Raw genomic sequence first — 16052 nt, 5'->3', positions numbered from 1 at the left:
TTTTCATTGGAGTGTCTTCCCGCTAAACAGTGCCATTCACCAATGTAAGAGATAAAATTGTTAGAAACTCAGCCTCCCTTGCCGCTACCTCCAGGTTGATGTCAGACAGGTAGAATCTGATATTTTCATTGTGCCATGATGTTAAACTACAGCATATTCAAATAACACCCGCAATGTCTAACATTTCTAGGGAAGTTTAAATATCTGCCCTTAACAGAAGCCGGGCTAACATAAATGCACTGCACTTTACACCTTCCCTTATCAACTAGGCTTGTCAACTATACAAGTTTGAGATTAGTCTGCAATAGCAGCATCTAATTCAGAGTCGGTCTATCTGCTTATAAAATAGACTGGGTGGGTGGGAGGTTGTGTGCTCTTGATGGGCTTACCCTCACTCAGAAGGAGTGGGTATGTAGGAGGACTTCTGGATCCTTTGCTGTCACTTGAGGATTTGGTGGCCTCAGTGCTGCAGTGTCTTTCATCCGTTTCAGCTGGTGGCCCAGCTGTGTCCCTATTTGGACAGGGATATGGGTGTAGTTTAACTTCTGTCGTCTGTATTCTGGTAAACTCTGGGTTAAATTACTGCAATGTATTATATGTAGAGCTGCCCCTGAAGACAATTTGGAAACTTCAACTGCTGCAGAATTCAGTGGACAGGCTGCTTTTGGGGGCTAGATGGTTTGAGCATTTTACATGACTCCTGGCCCAACTGCACTGACTGCCAGTTGGTTTCCAGACCCAATTCAAAGAGCTGGTTTTGAGCTATAAATCCTTAAATGGCTGTATTACATCAAGGGCTGCCTCTCCTCATATGAACCAACCATGGACCATGCGATCATCATCTGAGGCCCTTCTTCATGTGCCGCCTCCACAAGAGGTCCAGAAGGCGGTGACATAAGAACAGGCCTTTTAAATGTGTTTGTAGTGGGGGTTTATTGGTTTATTTTTGTTTTATTATGTATTGTGAGTTCTCATTTTGTATTTTTATGTTCTGAACAGCCCTGTGATCTTTGGATGAAGGGTGGTGTACAAATCTAATAAATCTAATAAATAATAAATAAAATGTATTTATATATGTCTTATCTATTTGTGTGTGTGTTTGGTTTTAGTCTCCTTTAAACAAGGAGCAAAACTGAGAGATTTATATGTTAATGCACCAACTAGTTAACAATCAGTTAAGAGTCTTAATTGCTCATGAAGTTCTGTAGGATTTATACTGAGGTATATACACCACAGAACAAAGAGCACATTTTAAGTAAAATGTCCTTGTTGGCACCAAATTCTTAGGGAATAGCACATGGTTAGAAGAAAACAACAAGGCAGAAGGACTAGTATAGCGGGTGTTAACCTTCTCCAATTGTATATGCTTTTTATATTAAATGAAGAATACTTAGATAATGCATTTTGAATGGCAACAAAGCACTAGTCCTATATTTTGAAAAATGGATATTTAATCAAGCTAGGAATATGATTTTACTCAAGAGGAAAAAAAAATTTCATGTATAAACCAAACAGAAAACTAATTTTAGAAAAAAACCAAAGTTCCACAAAGGTTTTTAACAAAGGGAAAGAAGGTTTGGAAAATCTCATGTTATCTGTGCCTAATTTTGCTGTTTTACTTTAGAAGCTAATCCCATTATCCTGAATACGAATTGGACGGGATACAAACAAAGTGAGAAATAATGTTTATAAAAGTTTTCTGGACTCTGCGTAAGAAGATGTGTTGTGGGCAGAGATAAGGGAGAAATTTCTTTACATTTAAAGGTGAAACTATGAAATCCACACTCTCCAAACAAATACGCAAACTAGAATACCAATATCCTTTAAAATTTGCATTTTTCTTAATAATTTGATGCAGTTTCTTAAGCAAGAATTGTATACAGAAATATTAGGGTAAAGTGTGCATAAGAATGTGTATATTAGTGAAAATAACACAAGCTGGAACTTATTAAGGAAAATGTGTAAATCAGTCACATTAAAATGTGTATATTGGGAAAAATTCACAATAAAATGTGGAATTTTCATGAGGATTCCTTTTAAAAAAATGGCAGTGGAAATGTGGAGAACTCAATTTAAGACTGAAGAAATGAGAAACAGAACCCAACTTGACAGATGCATTCATCCTTAGTTGTAAGTCAGGGTATTATGTTCCTAAAACTTTATTCTGCGTCCAGTCTCACGGTAGAATCACAGCACTTCATAAATGAACTTATAGTGAATACTGTGAATCTCATAGATCCAGAAAATTCAAAGTGGAGTTTTGGAGTGAAACATGACAGGAGGAGATCTCCATTACCTTATTTAAATGGAAAATATTGTTCCAATTCTGCTATAATGTCAGGAAACTGAGTTCACACACCAGATTTCACTCCTTCCTTAACAATTTCTCCCATGACTTTCTCATACTTTGACTGTTTCTTGGACTTTGTATTTTGTGGTTTGGTAATAAATTATTATAATATGATACTGTGAGCAAGGCTTTGAATGTATTTTTTGGCAGGGGCAGTGCATTGTACAGAACTTTACAGCTCTGAAAGAAAAGAATACATGAATTTGATCTGTTGTTTAAAAAGTAACTTAAATAAAAAATTCAAGCTTCTTACATAAAAGTTTGGATGAAAAGGTGCTTTGCAGCAGGGGCAGGACATTTAGGCTCATGCAAGGTGTGGGCTATATTCTCCCTATTTCTCCCTTCCACTGTAGCTTTCCCTGACCATCAAGACTAGATTAGAATATTAAGTCCAAACCATTGCGGGATAATGGCTGTTTCCCCCTTTCCCGAGTGGGTGGCAGTTGACGCCCCTTGCAGTCAGTCGCCATTCCCAGCAGCTGGAGCACACAGGCTCAGCTGGCCATTGAGAATCTTTTCAGGTGGCTGTGCTGCGGGATGGGGTTACCTGCCAAAAGATCTCCCATATCATTTTCTATAACCATAGCAGGCACTTTACCTCTTCCATTGTCTCCTGAGACAGACGGATGCAACCCAACTGTCAGTTAAACATATTTAAGGCTGGTGTGTGATGGATCAATTATAATCACAAGTACTTGGAAGTAAGTTTGACAACTTTGAGAGGAACTTATTTCCAAGGCAAGAGTACTTAGAAATGCAGATCCCTTTTTGTAACTTTTAACATTTTAAGTATTGGTTGAGCAATTGTCAGCAAGTTCTAAAAAGTCTCAGTATCTCACTGCTTACACTTGATGGGTCATAACTGAAATTAAAATATACATAGTATACATTTTAGGTTTTATTTGTGGTTTAAATAAAAGCACATGGCTAATGAATACATTTTCCAGCACATATGCTCTTGTGAAGTGTATGTTTGTGTTATTTGAGATTACACTGCTGGAGTCTGTGTTGGCTTATTGAAGCAAAAACATCACTTTGGCACTTTGACTAACACATTAATTGTGGCGTGAGGTGGCAGACCTTGGCTACATTTTTTAAAATGTGACACATGATCCTTTTAAGTTTGTACGGGCAATGAATTCCTGGGAGCTGTCTCAGTCTAGTATATACGTGTATTTTATTAAAATAATTTGTATACTTTCATTTTGAAAAGGCATACAAAGGTGATTCACAAATAAATAAAACACTGTCACAAAAACAGATCAATAAAATTATTTTTTTTGTATGTAATCAGATTTATATCCTGTATTTCAGCCAAAATTGATTGAGGTTATACCATGAAAAATTTCATGAGCTTGTTTGAAGGTTCTAGCTATCATATAGTTTGACCAAAGAACAGTACCCTCCTTCTGTCTCCAGTGTCATCATCCTTCACTGAGCAGACAGTTTCATGAGGGATGCAAATGGAGTGGGGAAGCAGAGAGGGGACGCCCATCTTCCTATGCATATCTGCCGAATCAACCCCAGTGATAAATGGGGTAAACCAGCTTTCTAAACTTTTCATGTTGGTGACACACGTTTTAGACATGCATCATTTTGCAACACAGTAATTCAGTTTTACCAGCAAACCAGAGGTTAAACTAACCCATTTCCAGCCCAGGGAGGAGTGTTGAGAGCGTTAGCATGACACACCTACACACTGCAGCTGACGCACTTAACGTGTCACGACACACAGCTTTGAAGGCTCTGGGGTAAACAATGTCTCAGCTAGATGATACTGACATCTGCCAGTTAAAATCCAACACAAAGATATAAGATGTTAGAATCAGATTGGATATAATATGGGGTCAGGGTGGAGGAGGACAGATACTTACATGAACTACACAGCTCTTTGTATTAACAGAATTGTGTTTTGTTACTTTGAAAGCGCTGGACAAGCAAGGTTTTGAAATGAGTATTTCTGTTATATCAGAATCATCAGCGAATATGATAGCAAAATGGCTACCACAGTCTCTGAATCTTGCTGCCGTCTAAATTTGAAGTGATGGCCTATGGTTATTCAGAGTTAAACTAAAGTGCAAATAGCATTTTATGTTTTCTGAGATTGCAGTGCTATCATTGATGTGAGCCATACGCTCGCATCAGTTTGTACTGGTATAAATAAAGCGTATTAATGTAAAGCAACACTTAAAGTTGGTTTTACAGCAGCATACACAAGAGTAGAATGAGGTCTGATATCTACCTTTGATGATGCATACAACATGTCCACTAGAATAAATTTGTATAATTTAAACAGTCTCTGTTTTACAAATCTGAAGTCACAAATATTTTCCTTACAAAACATTTGTTCCCAATTTTAGCCTTTTTTATGCAATAAGGTCAGAAAAAGTTCAAAATGACATGATGTAGTATTTCTGCCTATTTGGAAAAGCGATCTCACCCATAATATAGGAAAGACACACTAAACTCTTTTTGCCTATAGCAATTTTTTTATATTATTGGATTTCTTAAGGCAGCTACAGAATACTTCAACTTTGATTTCCATTTTACAAGTCATGGGCTCTTCCTGATTTAAGTGTGCATATGGGGTTGGCACAAGTTGATTTTTCACATCAGTCCCCTACAAACATTCCTCCAAAGGTCAGGAACTCTGCTGAATGGAGTGGGCTGTGGCATGGGAACTGGGCAGGGGGAGGGGAGAGAAGGGGAGACCCCTGTAAATTGGGTAGAGGCAACTTCCAGCTTCACTTATGGAAGATGCTGCAGCAGATTTTTTGTATTCTCCCTCAATGCCCATGCCACACCTTCTCCATTCAGCGGGGTCCCCTGACCCTTGGTAGAGTGTTTGCAGAGGACTGATGTGGGAAGGTAGGAGTAGAAAAGTCAACTTGTACCAGCCCTACTATGTACACTTACTTTTGGACCTAGCATATGAATTGTAAAATGAAATCCTCTGTCATTCAGTGGAGTATTGAGGGGAGTATTTTTCCATGGAAATAAAGAGCAAGGAAGGAAGCTTGCACCCCTCACCTTATGCACGAAACTCTGGATCCAACCCTATGTCGTTGTAGATTTTCATTGGATGTACCAGCACATATTTAGTTGACTTTTTTAAGCTGAAAAAGTAGGAATAGATGGATTGTTCTCACAAAGCAGTGTATACCACCAAGCTGTATAAGAAGTGGGATCCTCCAAGGATCTGTAATAGGGCTAGAGCTTCTTAACGTGTTCATAAATGGCCTAGAATCAGGGGTGAGCAGGGGTGGCCAAGTTTAGTGGCAGCAGGGAATTATTTAGAATGATGAAAACAAATAGTGAAGGGGCTCCAAAGGGATCTGTACTAAATGAATGGAAAATAACATGGTAAATGTGGTTCAGTGTAAGTAACTATATAGTGATATACATTGTGCAAAAAATCCTCACATATATTCTACATGGATGGGATCTGAGCTGATGGTGACTGATTGTAGCATGTGGATAACAGGATGCTGAAATTCAGAAGTTTATTTTTTGTGGGGATGGGGACGAGAGTTCCTTATTTGTGTCCTTCCTCTACACAAATGAAAAACGAGTCATTTTATTTTTGTCATGAAATGTGAGATACATAAAATAAGGTTGTGGGGAAAAGTAATCAATACTGTAAATATTACTAAAAGCAAATGTAGCTTTGTTAGTCCATAAGAAAAAGACCCACAAGTCACAGCTGAGAAATACCTTTATTGGAATTATCCAAAATCTCACAAAATCGTGGTAGGTTTTTGAGACGTTAGGCAATATGTTAACTCTTGGAATCACCTTTTAGGGGTTCTTGCTTTCCTCCTGTTTGTTCCACAAATCAATACGATTGTTTTGCAAAGGTTTAATTATTATTATTTCATTTTATAATTTACATGAAACAGAGAGTGCAATTATAACAACAGACAAACCGCAAAAGATGAAAAAAGGATCTAATAAAATAGGCATGCAGAATGAGTAGTTGCACATGAGTTAAAATAAGAAAGTCAAAGTAAAGACTATGAAAATTCTCAGATCAAGTACAGTTCCAGATTGCCAAGCTTGTGATGAGGGTTGTCTTGAAAATGGTGGTTCCACTGCGTATGTCACAAAAGAATTCAAAATGTTATAAAAAGTGTCTGGAGTTTCTAGTCCTTGTTGAAATCTCAAATTATGTGTCATTTTCTTTGTTCTTGCAAGATTCCAGGGTGAGTCGTAATAAGCACCCACAGTGTTAGATTTTGGGCTGTTTTCCATTGAGTTACAATCACTATTTGGGCTGCCAAGATCATATATAAGACCAATTGTTTTGATGATATACAGGTATTTACATTGGCATCATCAAAAATATTCAGCAACATTAATTTTCTTTTGTAATATTTATTATTTCTATCAATATTAAATTCCAAAAATATTGCACCAATTGACATTCCTACAATAAATGATAATATGTACAAATTTTATTCTCTAATCCTTAGGAATAATTTATGTGCCAATATCTAGTTCCCATATCTTTTTAAGGGGTTCCATATATCCATAAGCTACATCAAGCAAAATGGAGTAAAATTTAGAAACTAATCCTTCTGCTCCCTTACCCATGAATTTCAAATTGTGTTAAGGGTCTCAAAGCTTGTACTTTTACAATAAAACAATGAATTTGATTAAAATGGATCCAGTTTGTGTTAAGATTTGACAAGGTCCATTTTATTTGGTTAATAGATATAGGTTGCTTATTGGTATAGAAATCTCATAATGGATTCCTGATGTTCAAATTGCTTCTGTCTTTCTTGCTGGAAAAAAATCTGGGTGATATGATCTTCCCTCACCCATCAACATTGATGCAGGGTGGGTGGGGGGAAACTAGGACTGCTACTTCAGGATTTGTTTAACCCAATGAAAAAATTGGGATGTGCTTTAGTCTTCTAGACCACATTGGCTTTAAATGGAGAGTGATTTTTCACATGATTATTGGAGTCTAGCACCATGCTTCATGTGAATTGCATTTGTAAACAAGTTGTAGCTCTGAGACAAAATAGGAAGAAGCAATAGGAGCCCTCCTACTATAATTGGTTTAATTTCTGCATGTTCATAAGTTGAGCTAAAAAGGTGGATATACTGTTAAAACGTAGATCAATTGCTAGTAAAGCAGGCTAGGGTTTTTACAAGTAGCTAATGGGTTAATATCCCTAAATATTCATTTGAATAAAACAAAAACAAAAACAGAAAAATGCTACCCTGTTAATAAGTTGATTTTCCCATCACATTTTTGTGCTCTTATTTTGGATAATTGTATTTTGGGGGGGGGAGATACAAAACATATTCCTGATATTTATTTAGCAACATTAAAACTCCTTGCATCTATGTGTTATTGTATGGTTAGTTGTTTTGGCAAAATAATTTACAGTGTACCAATATGCATCCTCTTTTACGTCATTTTGTTGTCATTTGATCAATGCATAAAACAAGCGAAGAGGATTAAGGGTTTGTTATTTTTTGTGGTAACAGTATAATGTATTACAATACTTTATATAAAATTGAATGGTAAGGAGAGATGTATTGCTACAAGATCACTTGCTCACATAATACAGTCGTACCTTGGAAGTCAAATGGAATCCATTCTGGAAGTCTCTTTGACTCAAAGTGCAGCTTCTGATTGGCTGCAGGAAGCTCCTGCAGTCAATCGGAAGCCGCAGAAGCGCCATCGGACGTTCGGGTTCCAAAGAACGTTTGCAAACAGGAACACCCACTATTGGGTTTGCGGCGTTCGGGGGCCAAAACGTCTGTGTACCAAGGCATTCGGGATTGAAGGTAAGACTGTATTCAGCTATACAGAATACTACAGATATTGTGATACATTAATTTGATGCATTAATATTCAAGCAATGATAAAAGTTTCTAGTAAAGGAACAAAGTGATTTCTATTGTGAAATGAAGTCATCTCTACTCCAAATAGGGCGAACAATGACATGTTGATCTATTTGTTCATTAGCACCCAAGTCTCTTAGACTGTGGTTAAACAAGTTTTAGCTGTCCAAAACGATAGATTGGGGGGCAGCAGCAGCAGCTGTTGCAGTGGGCTGCTGTTCCAACAGTATCTTATCTAAGCTGGCTATGACTCTTGTAATAATCAGGGACTCCCTGGGACTGGGACTTCTTCATAGTATCCTCTCGCCTTCTCTTGAGACCCTGACAGCTGTCTTTAGGTTTATTCTTGCTGGATGGAGTAAGCTGAAAAGGCTACCAAAAATAAAGTTTACAAGCATTTCTAGAATAACTTTCAAATGTTAAATTTATGCTATTCATAACCTAATGGAGGTCAGTTTGCCCCAGATACAACCAAATGTGCTTTGTAGGGGGTTAGAAAGAGAATGTAGTAGACTTTTGAAAACATCATAATTTTAAAAGTGACACATTTCAACAACGAAATAAAACTGTAGGCAGTACAGAAAAGAAGTAAGATCCTTGAAAACCATTACTTCATTAGGGCAAATGTTTAATGTGTGGTGGTGTGCCCCCCCTCCATTTTTTAAAACAACTCCTTATTGAAAAAAGTTCCAGCACATTTCTCTAGGCTTCCTCCCCACTTTTTGAAGCTATAAAAATGTTACTTAAGAACTAGAGGTGGCACATTATTTATGACCAGAATGATTTCTGCTTTGTTGGGCTTTGAAAAAAAAAAGAGATGGAGGGAGGGAGAGAGAGAGAGTAGTAGACTTGTAAAAGGGGACCTTCTTCCATATTTGTTTATGAATCTGATTTGAAAGGATGGGTCTCATATCTATCAGTGGTATTGAAAAAAGGTCTGAGCGATGTCTTTATATTATTATTGATGAAAATAATTTTGGAACATACATTCGTGGAAATGATTAAAGCCAGTCATGTAGCCTGTATTGCATGGTTGACACAGATGAGAAAACAAGTCAAATGCTGATTTGTCAACATACATTTAATGAAATTTTTACATTTCTAATTTTTTTAAATATATGTATATTTAAACAGATTTGGTACACAAATCTGGTACAGACTCACATTCAACATGAAGGAGAAGTTATTTCCTACTTCTGAAACTAAAATTCAAAAGGAATGTAAATACAATTTGTGTATCTAGTTGTTGCAAGTGAGCCCCCTACTATGTTGTGTCCAGCACAAATAAAAACAGATTAAAAATATCCATAGCTAGGGATAAAAGGATCTGTCAATTTTTCTCTCAGCTTCTCATTTTTGCAGATTTAAATTCAGTTCTCTACATTTCTGCAGCAATTTGTGACTTTTTTAAATTAAAAAAAACCTCATGAAAATTCTTCAACCTTTTCCTGCAAATTTCTCCTAATAAACACATTTTGTATGTACTTTTGAAGCAATTTCTCCTAATAACATACATAGTTGTATGTTACTTTCACTAAAATGCATGTTTCCTGTAATATATGCATTTTGGAAAACCTCATCACAAGGTTTAAATAAGTGAGCATTTTGAAGTTTGGCTGTGTTTTGGTTCTAATTGTTTTGGAAAGTAAATGCAAACTGAATTGAATTTCTGAATTAAACTGTTTAAACCTTTATTTGTGTTAAACATAAAAGAAGCGTAGAAATAATAAATAATAATACAACTATAGAAACAGGTCAATGCTGTTTTTTCAACAGCTGCTCAAACCATTCATTAGTGATGTCTGATGCTTCTAAAAGTATGTGTAGCAAGGCCTACTCTTGTTGTCACACCTTTCCTTAGTTCTGTTTAAAGTTGCTGGATTTTCTTCACCCCAGCTCTGCCCATGGAATCATCTCATATCAGTCATGATTTAAATGCCAATGTTTACCTCCCAGTCACACACGCTTCTGACAAACAGAAGAACAGTGCTTTCCTCCTACCCTTCTTTATGCTTTCCAGAGATATTTAGTTGATCACAGCTGGAAACAGAGTTCTAGACTAAATTGGAACCAGTCATGTATCCAAGACCACAAACTAAGTATAAGGCAGAGGTGGGGCTCTGAATTGTGGGAGTCTTTTAACAAATAAAAGGAAGCACTTATCCACACAGGGTGAAATTTGTTCCTGAAGATGGCCACCACCAGCTTAGATACCGGTAGTTTTAAAGTGAATCAGACAAATTATTCCTGCATTGCAGGGGGTTGAACTAGATTACCCTTGGGGTACCTTCCAACTCTACAGTTGTATAAAATTCATGGAGGATAAAGTGACCAGTGACTACCAATCATGATGGTTATACTAACTCCAGCATCAGAGATGATATAGCTCCAAATACTAGTTGTCAAATATCCAGGCCACCCCTTATTCCATTTTCGTTTTTTGCATTGTATTAGAAGGATGAGTATGAGAGAATGTATTCCAAATTGTTCTCGTTATTCTTAAGATAAATTACAGGACAGAAATAAAGTGAGTATTTCAGGGCCTATGAAGCAGTGATCAATATGAGTAAACCTCGCAGCAAGAGGGAAGAGAGACAAATAAAGTTGAAAAAGAAATTGGAACCTGTTGTGTCTTCTCCACCTCAATAGATGGGAAAACACTAATGATGTGGCCTATCCTTAATTTACAGTATACACAACTTGTGACAGGAGTTTTTATAACTCTAAAAATTGCACTTAATAAATATGAGAAGATACAGGTTTTCTTGATTACTTAAACCTAAATGTTTACTCAAGCTTTCATGAGAAGTTCATCTTAATTTAAACAGAACTGGGTCCTGCTGAACTAGAGCCATTTTTTTGATGTGGACTCAAGTGCACATGAAACAGTCTTAATAACATCCAAACGCGTTTCATTTGTAAACGAAGTCTGCACAGGCTTCACTTTGTGGTTTGGGTACTGTAATCAGAACTAAAGTGTAGTTCATTTTTCTTAGGTAGATTTTTTTTTATAAAAAAAATCCTTATATTTCATTTCATGTACCATGAAATGTTCAAAACAGTTTCTGGTTTAGATATTTTCTAACAGCCTAACACACACATTCACACAAGAGGAACATGTGTAAATATTTGTAGTACAGTCCATGGATATAAAAAGTATTACTTGTATTTTCCTTTTGGTGTTGATGTTATATAGTGATGTTGGACACATTGTGGGCATCATTGCTGAGAAGAAGGGAAAAAGATAGATTTGAAACACAGCCTGAAAGGTGGCACTTAGCCAGGATACTGAAAAATGGCAAACATGTCACATTTTAACAGCTGGATGCAGAAATATTTCTCTTTAATTTGGACGGATAACATTTTTTTCACAGTAGGGCACTCTCAAAAGACTACAAGATCAAAGAGGGTGGGTCTCTCCAGTCAAACATCATCTGGTTCCAGGATGGAGCAAAATGAATGAACTGTCAGACCTTTTTTCCTGGTGTATACACTTTGGCCAAGTAAAAAGTAAAATGTTGAGTGACTTATTCTAATCACAGACCAAATTCTAATAATGGAAAGTGAATCTCCCAAAGTCTTACTCTGATGTCTGAAGAAGACTCTGGATTGATTGATGGTTTGCATTGTATTGATGCCCTCTGCCACTTTTAGAGATTAGATAGGCCAAATGTTGAAAAACTCCTTAGGACTGCTGCAGTTTGAGCATGGACTAATCTAACATTCTTCAGAAAAAAACAAAATCACCAGTCTTTATAAACTTTGCATGATGCTTAGCAATATGTAACCTAAATATACATTGATAAGGGATGGAGGGCGAGAAATCCTTTCATAGGTAAACACCATTAAGGGAATATGGACTTCTTTATTAATGACAACTTTGGTTCTAAAAAAAACCTAGGAAGCATATTTAAGGGTTAGCTGTATATGGAAACATTAGCATGCTGATTTTCTAGTCCTAAAATCTAATGAATGTGAACTGTAGGAACACTATGGCCATTTATCAGTATGAAAACATGGCTCTAGCTTTTACAATCATTACTCATTTGTTTTATGGAGAATCTCAAGCATAGTTTGTCATACACTTTATTACTTGAACTTTTAATCATCAACTGGGGAACTTGGCATTTCACCCATTTCAAAATACTCAAAATGGTTTTTTTTATGTGTTTCATTTTGGAACACTTGCATAAAGAAAGAAATATAATTCAATTCGCTGATGACTTAGCAGTTGATGCAGTGATACGATTAGGTAATTTTAGCTTCTTGAACTTTTAAATTCAAAGGGTGGTAAGCCAACTGTTCTGTGTTTGGAGGCCCTCCAACTCATTCTTGACTTCTCTCCCAAAGTTCTGTCTTGATGGCACACTGCTTGGATGACTAGAAACATGAATACCCCCTTCAAAATTATTGCCTAAAAGATTGAGTGATATCCAATGTTTGTTAGAGTTGTGGGCATCTTATCTGTCTTGAGAGACAATGGAAAAGTGCACCATTGGGGGATAAAGTCTATCTGTTGTTAGAGTTACAGCGCCTGCTGTGGCTGTGGCGCCCAATACAGAAGAGACATGTTTGATTGCAGCTGGGTCAGATGAAGGTGTCCGATTTTGCTGCTACAGATGCACCATGATGTTTCTTCTCTCTGAGCTTCTCCCAGCGGTCATTTCTCCTCTGGTCACAGCCTGTCAGTTAGTTAGAGTAGACCCATTGAAAACAGTGGACTTAGTCCATTGGATGTCACCCATGAATTATTAGAGTAAAGCAAAAGAAATCTAGGCTTCACTAGGCTGAATACTTCATATAATTTACTCCATAGAACAATTTACAGGCCAAATAATATCATTTAAGATTTCAGATTAAATTATTTCAAGATGTAGTGTATTCTGAAGGAGTTCAGAAAGTCTGTTCAGAAAGTCTGCAGGCTGTTCATAGTTGACAGTAGTCCCCATTTGAGTGCTTTGGATTTGTGTGTGGACCATGGGCAGTGCTCACATAGAGATCCATTAGTGTGATCTGGTACCTCTGTATGTAGACTGTGTATGAGCTGCTGAAATTTGCATGATGATCCCAGCTTGAACAAGCTCTACAACAATACAGGCTCCAAATGGAAGGGTCAGTACACACCAGTGTACTGCATTGTAGTGCTTATAAACATGAGTTATTGGATGGAAAGTTCTCAAATCTCAAATTTCTGGGATGTCACAGGCAAGCTTCTCTCATCTTAGCCTACCTACTGCACCACAGTGATAAATGCTGTTGGCTTAACTTTATTGTTAACTGTTTTACTATTTTATTGTTTAACTGTTTTACTCATTTTGAGCACTATGTAAATATTGAGTATTATTATAGTAGCAATAATGCAAAATTCAGATCAAGTTAAAGGCCCTCCTTCCCCAGTGATATGTTGGTGGCAAAGGAAAGATGAGCCACTCAGTCTTCATCTACTCCTAAAATGGCACTAGGGGATGGATTGGGCTTCAAGGAAGTGCTTCCTTTGAGGCTGAACAAAACTGGTGAACTGATAAAGGGACCAAGCATGGGTGAGCATGCTCTGATTATCTCTGTACTCCTCCAGTCAGATGACGTTTGTAGTAGTCATAGGGGAAGCATATTCTCTAGTAGTGGAAGGGCAAGATGGAGGCACAAACATGTCACATGTGCAATTGATCAGAATCAGTGTTGACCACAGCTAGTTCACAACTGACAGAAGTTGTAAATTTTCCTCAGGAGGTTTACAACTGCTACCCTCTTTGTATTGAAACGTCTTAGACAGGAGGTGCCTCAGGAAATACAAGTTACCTTTGGGCCAAGGTGGATGCAATTGAGAGCTGGAATTCCTTCTTCACCATAGGTGAACCTTGTCCTGGCTCCTCTTCCTTGGCCTTTGTTTAAGTATTCCTCATGAAGGGTGATCCGGCATGTGGAGCCAACAACCCTTGGACTGTCAAGCACTCCCCTGCTGTGTAAAAGTAAAATAAAAGCAGTGCTCATGTAGTCTTTAAGGTCCTCTCTCTCCTCACCCCTACCTGAAGACACACAGCAGTGCCTCACTTTCGAGTTCCCAGGATTCTTTTGGGAATCCATCTGCTTTAAATGTATGGTGTATGCAGTCAGATATATATTCCATACTTACATGCAGAGAATGCATGGGCCATTTAAAAAAAACGATTGTTTTTCAGAGTCTTGAAATCTTGAATTTGGAAGTGATGAGTTAGAAATTTGGAAGGAAGAAGCACGAAAGAGCTTACTGTCCAGGAGAAGGGAATCTTTCTATAGTCTGGCTGGTGGCACTACCTTTGGGGGCACAGCTTTGACACCTGTAGTTGAACCTGTTCTGCGCTTATATACCCTTTACATATGGAAAATTATCAGTTGGCACCTTCCAAGTATCAAGGAAGGTGGGAATTAAATGTTGCTTTGTTTTCCTTCTGGTTTACAGATCAATTGAGAGGGAGGTTTCTGTCTGTATGGGCCAGAAAGTGTGCCTGTATTGTGTACATGCTTAAGACAAGAAGGAAGACTGGAGCAAACAGGACATCTGACAGGAAAATGGAAATTCTTAAATAGGCAGGCTCTGAGGCCAAGATGTTTTCTGTACATCTCAGACTTTAGTGGGTTTGCGAATATTTTTTGTGTGGGGTAGGGATGGGCATTTTGACAGTGGATCAGTCTTACTCTTCCTGATCTCTGGTTTGCAACCTTGCATGTCCACATCTGAACATGCAGTTTCTTCCTGACATCAATAGATTTTAAATGGTGTTTGTAGGTAGCATCTTCACATGTAGTATAGCAGTTGAATGACAGGTAGAGAAGGGGCCTAGACATATAAATGTGTCCTAATTAAACCCAAATATGTACAGACTGGAGAGAAAAAGATCAGATTATTATGTCTCTCTGCTGGAAGTCCTTGTCATTGGGAATTACTTGAGATATATTATTTGAAAAAGTCAGATGTAAGTAGTTATGGGATTTCTGGACCTCTTTGCTGTTGCCGTTGGCATCAATCACTAGTGAGAATATTTGTAATACTATCAGAGAATGATTACTCAGTAAGAAGCTGTTAAATAACCTCTGTCCTGCTCTTAAAGAGATGCGCAGCAAAAGACTGCCATCGTTTCACTTGTTTAAAAAGACTTACCAGTAGTTGAAGACAAGTCTGAAATCAGTTGTGTTTCTAATGAATGAATGTATAATGAATTGGTATAGTATAACTTATTTGTGTCAATAGAGAATAGCTAATTATCAGATGCATGATTATGCTGAAATAGAGAAAGATGGAAAATTTTCAGTAAAGGCAGAAACTGGTATTAAATCATTTCCTGATGCAAGGGCCGTGCTTATAAAAATATGCATGTGTTGTTGTTTTTAAAAGTTAGGGAGCTGACTTTGGCCTATTTGTCTTCCTGTTGTGATTCTACTTATTTTAGACTCTCTGAACCATCCAGTTGTTAGCCCTCTTCACACATTTGCTAAATATGTGGAGGGTTCATGCATGCTCTTGCTCTTCCTAATCTTTTATTGGATTATGTGAACAGGCTATCTACAAGCAGTTAGGAACCCTGCTTTTTCGGGTATATACTGCTATTCTGCTGTCATGATCTCATAGTCTCCAGTCTGCAGGCCAGGGTGGGGAAGCCTTAGAGTCCTAGAGCAAATGTGGCCCTCCAGGCCTCTCTGTCTGGTTCTAGCCACACCTCTTTCCCCAGGCCATACCCTCCATCACCCCTGCTTTGCATCCTGCTGGTGTGTTTTTGCCTGGCTGGAATGTGTGTTTGAACTCTGATAATGGCTCTTGCTTGCCTAGATAGAGTATTTAGATGGGCATGTGAGTGTGTGTAAAACT

The 16052-nt window shown here is 37.6% G+C and overlaps 1 protein-coding gene across 3 annotated transcripts in view; it reads left to right on the top strand.

Annotated features, from left to right (window-relative positions):
* Positions 1-16052, top strand: part of PRDM6 (PR/SET domain 6) — a 99268-nt gene that overhangs the window by 40072 nt on the left and 43144 nt on the right. The window lies entirely within an intron of this gene.

Source organism: Zootoca vivipara, chromosome 11 (assembly GCF_963506605.1).
Source record: "Zootoca vivipara chromosome 11, rZooViv1.1, whole genome shotgun sequence".
Lineage (NCBI taxonomy): Eukaryota > Metazoa > Chordata > Lepidosauria > Squamata > Lacertidae > Zootoca > Zootoca vivipara.
The sequence above is the reverse complement of the archived record's forward strand: the minus strand, read 5'-3'. Positions and strand labels throughout refer to the sequence as shown.